General features: G+C 35.0%; 2 pseudogenes; both read right to left on the bottom strand.

Annotated features, from left to right (window-relative positions):
- Positions 1-251: 251 nt before the first annotated feature.
- Positions 252-1,189, bottom strand: LOC136388023 (olfactory receptor 51B2-like; annotated as a pseudogene).
- An 8,232-nt stretch (positions 1,190-9,421) lies between these two features.
- Positions 9,422-10,360, bottom strand: LOC136388825 (olfactory receptor 51B5-like; annotated as a pseudogene).
- Between the last annotated feature and the right edge of the window lie 604 nt (positions 10,361-10,964).

Genomic DNA, 10,964 nt, shown 5'->3' with positions numbered 1-10,964 from the left:
CAATATGACAAGTTATTTTTCGAGAGTAGGGAATGACAGAAAATAGCAACTCAATCTCCAAGCAGTGCAATAGAACTAAGGTCAATGTCATTGGTGATGAGATGAGGCAAAAATATTGAGGATCAAATAATGGCTCCATGTTTTTAAATGACAAGAATGTGAGTTCTTTTCATTCTAAGACATAATGGCATCACATATTTTTTTTCCAAGAAACTCAACTTTCAATGGGAAGAATTCCCTAAATAAATAAATCAGACACAGTTTTTATGGAAAGAGAGAAGGCGTTTGATACCCTTCTGGATCTGCTTGGTCTTAATAATATAAATTATTGGATTTGTAAATGGGGGGAAGAGAAAGTAGACATAGCTCATGATAATATGAACTACATGTGGCACATATTTCCCAAATCGGTGGATGAGGGTTAGCCCAGTAACTGTAACATAAAAAACCAGAACACAGCTAATATGGGAAACACAAGTGTTTAGAGCTGCAAACAGCTCCTTACCTGAAGCAATCCCCATAACAGTCTTAAAGATTAAGATGTAAGAGATAAGTATAAGCAAAGAATCCAAGAACCAATTAATGAGATCAGGACTACAGGATAGAGTCTATTGAAGGTGATGTCAGCGCATGCCAATTTGATCACATCTTGGTGCAAACAGAAGGCATGGGAGAGGACATGGGATCTGCAGTAGGGGAATCTAGAAAGGGTAATGATAATGGGCACAATAAGTATAAAGCCTCTCATTAGAACCCCTAGACCTATCTTTACCACTTTAGCATTGGTGAGAATGGAGTTATATCTCAGGGGATTGCAGATTGCGATAAAACGATCATAGGCCATGACAAGAAAGACTCCAGACTCCACAACTGAGAATGAATGGATTACATAGGCCTGGAAGTAGCAGGCTCCATGGCTGATCTCCCTGTGACCCAACCACAGAACACCAAGCACAGTGGGCATTGTTGTTAAAGTCACTCCAAGGTCTGTGGCTGCCAGTATAGCCAGAAAGTAGTACATTGGCTCATGAAGAGTGTGGTCTTCTCTGATAAGGAAGAGGAGGGTGCCATTGCCGAGGAGTATGGAGATATAGATAACAAAGAAGGCAGTGGAAATCCAAGGGTGAAATATCTCCAGACCTGGAAAGCCAGTCAGTAGAAAAGGGGCAGCACTGATGTTGGACCACATGGTGGACCCCTGTGTTGAAACAAGCAAACAAAAGTAAGGTCTCTTTAAATAAGCTTTGTCCAGTAGAAATATAATTTAAACCACACACGTGCTTTAAAATTTTTTAGTAGTCACATTAAAAAAAGCAAGAAGGGTAGAGTGACAAATAGTTTTAATAATGTATTTTATTCAATCTGCTATATTAAAACTATTATCATTTCAAATGTAATCAGTATGAAAATCATGGATGAGATTTTTACATGTTATTTCATTATGCTTCAAAATCCATTATTTGGTTTTCACTAAAAAAAAAAAAAAAGCCATACTCAAGATAAGCACAGTCCACAGTATTAGATAGTATAATTCTAGACTATAAAATTGTTTTTACCATATCATTTAAAAAATAAGAATCATAGTCTTTTACAAAATTGTGTTCATTTTTTATTCCTTCTTCACAAATTTCTCATCCCAGTCCTCTAATTCCAATGTTTTCTAATCACTGGTTATCTGAATCAGAATTCTCTGATAATGCTTACTTATTTCAACTAAAACCCAAGGTGCTTTGTCCATTTCTACTCCTGTCTTCTAGTTTCTTCTCATCTCTATTCTAGATATGTTTTACATTATAGGATAGAATTTGGTACGTTCATTTTGGAGTCACCATTCATATTATGTGTTCATCTATTTAATAAATAAGAACTGATAGCACCTATAAAAATGAGTACTAAGGGTACAAACCTCATGATCTTTTAAGGAACAAAAGTAAGCTCTCTCTGAGTTTATACATCTTTACTTGAGTTGGCTGTCACATTGCAATACTTTATGTGGAGAAATGACTATAAAAATCCATAGGACCACCCCTCTCAAGGAGCCCAAAGAGGGGGCTGAATTCTTTGGGCTTTTTTATATTTTTAAACTTTATGGAGTTCACAACTTTCTGCTTCAAAGAAGTATTGTTTTTCTGTCCAGAAGGCAGAATTTAGAAACTTGAAAGTGACTTTTTTTCAATTCTTAAGTTTTAATTAAAGGCAATCAGATTTTTTTCTATTATTCAGTCATCTGGTATTTCTTGCTTCTTTAAATCTTATAGTTTTGTGTTAAACACAGGGCACATTGTGGCAAAAAGGCAGATATTTACAAACTTATTAAAATGGTCAAAATTCTGTGTATTGACAACAGCAAATATTGATGAGAATGTGAAACAACAGGAACTCTCATGCATTGCTGGCAGGAATGCAAAATGATACACTCACTCTGAAATACAGTTTGGAGGCTTCATAAAAACAGAACTTGCTCTTATATACAATGTAACAATTATGCTTTTTAGTATACCCAAAGGAGTCGAAAATTTATGTCTACACATAATTGTCAAAACTTGAAAACAAACAAGGTATTCTTCATTAGATGAGTGGATAAATGAACTGTGCTACATGCAAACAATGGAATATTATTCAGCATTACAAATAAACCATCAAGACATGAAACTGCATGAAGTAAACTTATGTGCATCTTACTAAGTAAAAAAATCCAGTGTGAAAGGACTCCATATTTTATGATTCCCATTCTATGATATTCTACAAGAGGGATTCAAAACTTAAAGCTGCAAGAACCGTTATTCTGCCAACAACATATGAGTTAAGAAATAGATTTTTCTCTAGACACTTTGTATAAGACCCCAGTGCAACCATCCCCTTGATTTTGGCCTTAAGGTATCCTAAGCAGAGAACCCAGACAAGTTTACTAAACTGCTGACCTACAGAATTGTGCTATTATAAATGAGTGTTGATTTAAACAATACAGTTTATGGTTAATTATGCACAGCAGTAGGAAACTAAGGAAGTTGATATTACTATTATTAATATCTTACTACTAATAATAAACTAATATTTAGATATTTTATGTAGGTAAGTTGGTGATTATGTCAATTATATATTGCCACAAAATTGCCACATGGAAAAGCCCTATACAGCTTCAACGGCTTTGATATTACACATTTGTTTTTCATTTTTATATATGACTCAGCTAATTTTTGTGACCTTGGCTGGGTATCTCTGATGATTTCTGCTTCTTGATCATGTATATAAGTTTCAGCTGGTGGTCATCTCCATCCTGTCATTCTCCTGCTCCTTCTTCTTTATAGCTATGACCCTTTTTTGGGGTTTATTACACTCTTATCCTTCACTTTAGCCTTTTTATTCTAAACAAAGCTCAGATGTCTTTCCTGTATCACCTGAGCTTCAACACAAAACTTAAGACAAAATGTTCTTTCTTTCACATTTCCATTCAGCCTCTCAGACCTAGAATTTCCAATTAACCCATTCTAATTCAAACATGGATCTATTCCCAATTCAACACTAGCATTGCTTATTGTATAACTGCTATATTAAACATCAATTTTCCTGGAAGAAATGATAGATTTTGACATACAGATCATGAGATTATTTATAAAATTTTAGTTATTTTATTATCAACATGCTGATGCACTCCTTGACTGGTTTGGTGATGGTTAAAATAATTTATATAATGGCACTGACTATCAATAATACTTACACTGGAATTGGCTTATGTGTAAGCTGTCTGGTCTATACATTGTCTTTTCACAAATGTCCAGTTAAGTCACCAGTAACTCACAAACTACCTGTATATGTGCTACCATCAGGCTCTCTGGTCTCCAATATTTCTCCAGTTGTGAATATGATTGATTAATCAGTCCTGACTTTGTCTTACCCACTGGAGTTTTGATACAATTATCGTTTCCAAGCTTTAATGGAACAGAAATTCTTAAGGATAAGCTTAAGAAAGAACATACACACACAATTTTGTTCTATAACTATTAGTCAAATCACTAAAGGTGAAAAGAAGAAGAAAGACCTAACACACAGGTCACATACAAAGATGTGAGAGGAAGGATGCTGAATATAAGGACAGGACCCAGAGGAATAAAAATGCAATATAGAATCCCACATGTGTCATGATGGTCCTGCCTGGCACATTCACTCTCAACATTAATCTCTTTTCCCCTTCCTGCCTCTTCTAAAAAATATTTCTCTTGTAGCAAAAATATTCTTGATAGTTCTGAGCTAACAAGGACATTTCATAGCAGCTTGGTTCTCTTGATTATTTAAGTAAACACCCATGACAAAAAGAAAATCATTGCTTATCTCTGAAAGTCAGTATTTTCTAGGGAGTTAAGCTTATATATTGCAATCTGTTACACTATACAGAAACCATAGGGTCAAATAATAGCTTTCCTCAGTATCCTATTTACCTTCTTGTAACATCCAAGAAAAAGGGTCCAAGAAGAGAAGCCACCTTTATTTTCCTCTCTTTTTATTTACATTCCAATCTTTTATGTGACCAGAATCTTAACTGGAACATCAGGAATTAAGAGAAGTAATTGCTGGATCTTGATGTAGAACCTGGTGCAAATGTTATATTTGAAGGCTGCCAACAGTAAATGGTAAAGCTATGTGTACAGAAAAAAAAATGGTTCCCCAGGGTTCTTGTGGCTCTAGATAATTAGGTTTCTGAGATATCTTTTCCTGACCTCTTTGGGGGAAGGAGGTGAAACCTCCAGTGCTATGTCCTATATCCCATATTTTTATTGCAGACAGAAAATAGAACTGTAGCTTCATCTAAGAGATAAAGTTATGCTGTTAAATCATTTTTGTCCCTTTGGTTCCTCACTTCAAAAAGAAGACCTCCTAACTACATTTAATTTTGTTATTCCTGAATTCTGGAGCAAGTAAACTCACTAAACTTAAATGAAGCTTGAGCATTTCCTGACACTTACCTTTCCTTGGTTTCAAATGAGATCACTCACTACAATACTTGACATATATATTCTTAAAATGATATTTTCTCACAAATGAGTTCAATTGCTAATAAATTCAAACAGTGCACTTTTTGTCTGTCACAGCCTTACCCAAAGTTTATACTTCTTGCTGCTAAAACAATGAAGTTAAGTAAAAAAATCTTTTTTTCAGTTTATATATCTGTAGTAAGGCTAGTCGATGAAGGTGTTCTTACCCATAAAGTTCTGTAATAATTTGTAGTTGAGAAGAAGGGGTATATTCATATTCTGGCAGAGATACAGCTTGTAGGGACTTTTTCTTTTCTTTTCTTTTTTCTTTTCTTTTCTTTCCTTTTCTTTTCTTTTTTTTGTGACAGAGACAGAGAGAGGGACAGATAGGGACTGAAAGACAGGAAGGGAGACAGATGAGAAGCATCAATTCTTTGTTGCGGCACCTTAGTTGTTCAATGATTGCTTTCTCATGTGTCCCTTTATGGGGGGGGGGGCTACAGCAGACTGAATAACCTCTTGCTCACGCCAGAGACCTTGGGCTCAACCTTATGAGTCTTTCTCAAACCAGATGAGCCCGTGACATCGGGGTTTCAAACCTGGATCCTCCATGTCCCGGTCCAACACTGTATCCACTGAGCCACTGTCTGGTCAGGCAGGACTTTTTTTTCTGAGCTTTGTCTCCATGCATTTTTTTTTTCCTTAATTATAAAAAAAATAAATGATTGTCCTTTAGGAAAGAGAGTCACTTATATGTCGGTATGTTGGTTGAGTGGACCACTCTGAAATTCACACTGCTCATATATACAAAACTTATTTGTAAAGTTTCTTGGAAGAATCTGTTGCAAAAAGGTTGCTAATACTACATAGCTTTTTTTCTATAAGAAGACCTAGATGAGTACTATAGAAACTAAATTTTGTGATGCTAGTATCATAATACCCAAGAAAATTATGTGCTTGTGTTAATTGAGTAAATGGATTTTGAAAAGAAATAAATGGCTAGGTGGATTTCAACTATTTCTACTTCTTCTGTGTAGATAAATTGAAGTTCTCCTTTAACCTTTTTCCAGTAATCTTGTTTCTAGTTTCACCCTACAACTTTTTCTCAATGAAATTATTTCTTTAATTATTCTGAAATAAGAAATGAATTTCTTAAACAAGGGCTATCACTTCATAAATCATTGACCAAATAATCAACAAGACTTATTTTTCTGCCATATTTTAGTTTTCATTTTCTGGATTTAAAGGAAATAGGAAGCTTTCTATCTAATAGTACTTTTCAGTTTTTAAATATTAGCTGGAACAGATTCACATATCTGTAACTAAGGTGCTGTAATTACTAGTAGTATTTTGGTTATAAGTGACTGAAAAACAACTTAAGCAGTTTGACCAAAACATCAAAACGTAACAAAACAACAAGGGACGATTTTATTAAGCTGTGGACTCAGAGAGAAAGTTGAATTACACTCCTTGCCATTGAGCCTCAGGAAAACATGAAACCAAGGACTTGATGATTCTTGGGGACTTTTTATTTCCTTATTTATAACTTACTCAACTGTTTATTATAGGCTGATATCACTCATTGATGGAAAACTTCACTGTTAACAATTCTGAGAATTTCATTGTACTAATTCTACCACAATGAAATCATAACTGTTTTTCATGATATTGTTTTGAAAAGTCCTGAAAAATACTCTGACTGGCTTTACTTGGTAAGGAGTAGTGTTTTGGAAATATAATAGAAAAGTTATGCTCCTATGAGGAACAACATTGCTGGAGTAGAAAAAGGAGAAATTCCTGAAAGAAGGGAGTAGGTGCTGCTTCCATAAGCATAATGGAGTGCAGGGCAAAATATACAGTCCTCTAAAGATAGACTATTTCAGTGGAGCACTATTTATACTCTCCTTAGAATTACAAGATATGAATTGGAGTCACTGCTCTGTTGCTTATAAACTTTAAGTCAGGGGTAGTCAACCTTTTTATACCTACCACCCACTTTTGTATCTCTGTTAGTAGTAAAATTTTCTAACCACCCACTGGTTCCATAGTAATGGTGATTTATGAAGTAGGGAAGTAACTTTACTTTATAAAATTTATAAAGCAGAGTTATAGCAAGTTAAAGCATATAATAATAATTGCTTACCAAGAACTTTTACGTCGGATTTTCACTAAGTTTGGCAGAATAAATCTTTATAAAACAACTTACTAGCCTGACCTGCGGTGGCACACTGGTTAAAGCATCAACCTGGGATGCTGAGGTTGCCGGTTCAAAACCCTGGGCTTCCCTGGTCAAGGCACATATGGGAGTTGATACTTTCTGATCCTCCCCCCTTCTCTTTCTCTCTCTCTCAGTCCCCTCTCTCTAAATGAATAAATAAAAAATAATTAATTAAAAAATTAAAAAAACCAACTTACCATAGTTAAATCTATCTTTTTATTTATACTTTAGTTGCTCTGCTACCGCCCACCATGAAAGCTGAAATGCCCACTAGTGGGCAGTAGGGACCAGGTTGACTACCACTGCTCTAAGTCTTTGGATGAGCTATTTAACCTTTTTACCTTCAGATTTCCCACGTATAAATTAGTGACAAGAATGCCAACCTCATGATGTTACTATGAATATAATAAGTTGTGGGTAGAGTAGATGCTGAGGAACATGTTTGATGTCATAGACAATTGAAAACAGGACATAACTTACCACATAGTCTTATTCAATATGTAGTATTCAGACTGTATTACTTGGATTTCACAGAAGAAAAATAATATTTAAAAAATGAATAAACTAATAATCTCTATTTATGACTTTAGTTTTTCACAATTAAATTTATTAATAAATTATGAAAGAAATGAGAATTGCAAGTTTCTTATGTTAGACCCCCTATAAGTAAAGCCTGAAACATGAATTTAGATGCACATAATTTATTAATGAATGCTCTCAAAAGAGAGAGAAAGAGAAAAAGATGGGAGACAGAGACAGAGATAAGCAAAAACATAGTCCAATCTGTAGCTGAACTTCAAAAGGCAAGATGGTCAGTGTGTATGTCTATAGCTTTCTTCCTTGGGGCTATGGGTAATAATCTTGGTGAGGAAATTCCAATTGGGTTGAGAATAAATAACTTGAAAGCTGCAAATGTGAGCAATGAGCAGCCAACACTCACAGGAGCAAGGGATAGGTATACAGTTCTTTAAAGTGATTTGGACTAAGGACCAGTAACATCAAAACATCTATATAGTTCCATCTTCTGGCTCACATGGTTCTGTCCATGCGCTGATGTAGATGTAATAAAAACATGGACCATTTTTTGAGGATATTTTACCTTGAATCATAACACTCTTCCTAACTCATCAGAAAATTTCATCAATATAAAATAATATTATTTTATTCCTTTGGACACTCACTCTTTATAAAATGAAGTCAAGATACATATAGAAAGTGACTATTTTTTTTAAATATATGAAAACCTACTTCATCAGTCCCTTAGGCTTTGTTTATAACAAAAGGATGAAGAGGAGACTACCTCATCCACTCAGACAGAGTAATTAGACCCTGTAGATGCTCTGGAGATGGCACCAATATCAGATGGCACAGTAAGATAGTAATGAGGACAAAGATAAAAGGGGGCACTGACTATGTCTATTTCTTCTTTTTATTCATGGTTCCATGTATCAAAAAAAATTTTTTTTTCATTAGTAGGTTTTGCCTTGGGAAATAAATTAACTCACAATTTTAAAGTCATAATTATTTATGGAAGGGGAAGAAACAAATGAGATGGTTGTGATGATAAGTACTTACAACATTTTTTAAGGGAATATTTGTACTTGTTTTCAAGGAAATTCCTGAGCTTCAGTGATTAAAGATAGAGGTCGCCACAGGTTGTATGGATATTTATGGGGTGGGGGGAGATTTGTGAGAGTTAAAGATTGTATTAAGAATAAACACACCATATTTTCTCCATTTTCCTCAAACTTACTCATAATTTTATGTTTTTGTAAATCTGTTCCTATATGCCACCTTTCCAACTTCAAAGAAATACATGTTATGTCATATACAGACATACCTATAAACACCTAAAGTAGCATTATCACAAAAATTGAGTGGCAAAAAGGCTGAAATATTTATTATACAATTTTTTTTATTATTAAACAAAACTACATTAGGTCAAAGACCTGGACTTAAAGAGGTACCTTAAAACAATTTGTAGCTTTCCTTGAGCAATTATTTACATATCTATCATCTATCTATCATCTATCTATTTATCTATCTATCTATCTATCTATCTATCTATCTATCTATCTATCTATCTATCTATCATCTATCTATCACCTATCATCATCTATCTATCTATCATCTACCTATCTATGATCAAGGGCAGTTAGTATAAAACTTATTTGTTCCCCTGCGACAAACCTGAATTCTCATAGCTTGTGTGAGGGGTTATGATGGTCAGAGATCAGGCTCTAACTCTATAGACAGTGAAAAGGTAAAGAATGCCCCTCCAGATCTGCTTGTTCTTGACACTATACATTATAGGACTCATTAGAGGAGGAAATAAAGATAGACATAGTTCATAATAAGGTGATGACAAGTGGCACCTTCTTCCCAAATTGATGAAGATGAATTAGAGACAATCTAATCATTGAGTTGTAGAAAACTAGGACACAGCGGATATAGGAGACACAAATGTTGAGGGCCATGGCCTTCTACTCTCTGGAGTCAATGCTCAGGACACTCTTGAGGATCGACACACAAGAGATGAAGATAATCAGAGAGTCCAGCTCAAATATGAGAACTACGAGCACAACTGGAAATAGTCAATTGAAAGTGATGTCAGCATAGGCCTGTTTGATGACATCCAGATGAAGGAAGAATGCGTGAGAAGGAGCAAAGGAATGACAATATGAAAAAAATAGAGTAGTAAAATTGGGGGGACAACTGATACAAATCCCTCATCAGAACTCCTAGTCCAATTTTCTCCACTGGAGTATGAGTGAGTATAGAGGTATATCTCAGACAGCTACAAATGACAACATAATGATCATAGGCCACAACAAACAGAACATCAGGCTCCACAAAGGAAAGTGAGTATATAAAATAGGCTTGAGAAAAACAAGCTACATTTCTGATCTCCCTGTGGTCCAACCAGAGGACTTTCAGCATGGTGGGCATTGTGGTTAAGGTCAGCATTAGGTCTGTAGTTGCTAGCGTAGACAGGAAATAACACATAGGCTCATGAAGATTGTGGTGTTTCTTAATGAGAAGAAGGAAAGTGCCATTGCCAAAAAAGACAGAGATAGATAAAAATGAAAGGCATGAAAATCCAGTGGTGAATGGCCTCCGATCCAGGAAAACCAGTCAAGAGAAAGAAACTGGAGCTGCTGGTGGTCCACATGTTGGGGTATCCAGAAGAAATGTTCTTTTTTCCTCAGTTACCACAGAATTATATCTTTACATTTAAGGTAGCACTCCAACTATCTTGTCTCAGAATAATTAGTTAAAAGTAATAATAATAACAATATAAGACATGGCTTCTCAAAACATATTGTTAGAACAGACTGTATTTTTTTTTGTTTTAGTTACTGCATATTTCAGGGACCATCCCCTGTGTAATTAAATTCTGGGAGTTTGATATGGTCATCTGCATTTTAACAGAAAATGTTGATGCACATTACAACTTAGAAATCAATCCCATTGATTATGCAGACTTCGCAGAAGAATTCATACATGGAAGATTTCAGTGAATCCAACCCTTCCCCTATTCCAATCTACTGACCAAAGCTATAATTGAATTGACAGTAATGATTCCTAAGCCACACTATTCTACATATGCACAATTTCTCTGGATTCTCAACAAAAGATTCATGAGTCTAAATAGAAAGTGTGGGAAAAGAAGCTGAGTTGCTACTACGATTGCTAAGGAGAAGCTAGGTATGAAAACGAGACATTTTGTTTTCCAATTTCATAGATCAGTGATGGGGAAACAAAACAAATGTTTG

The sequence above is a fragment of the Saccopteryx leptura genome, chromosome 1 (assembly GCF_036850995.1).
Source record: "Saccopteryx leptura isolate mSacLep1 chromosome 1, mSacLep1_pri_phased_curated, whole genome shotgun sequence".
NCBI classification, from domain to species: domain Eukaryota; kingdom Metazoa; phylum Chordata; class Mammalia; order Chiroptera; family Emballonuridae; genus Saccopteryx; species Saccopteryx leptura.
Note: the sequence above shows the minus strand (reverse complement) of the source record. Positions and strands in the feature narration are given on the sequence as shown.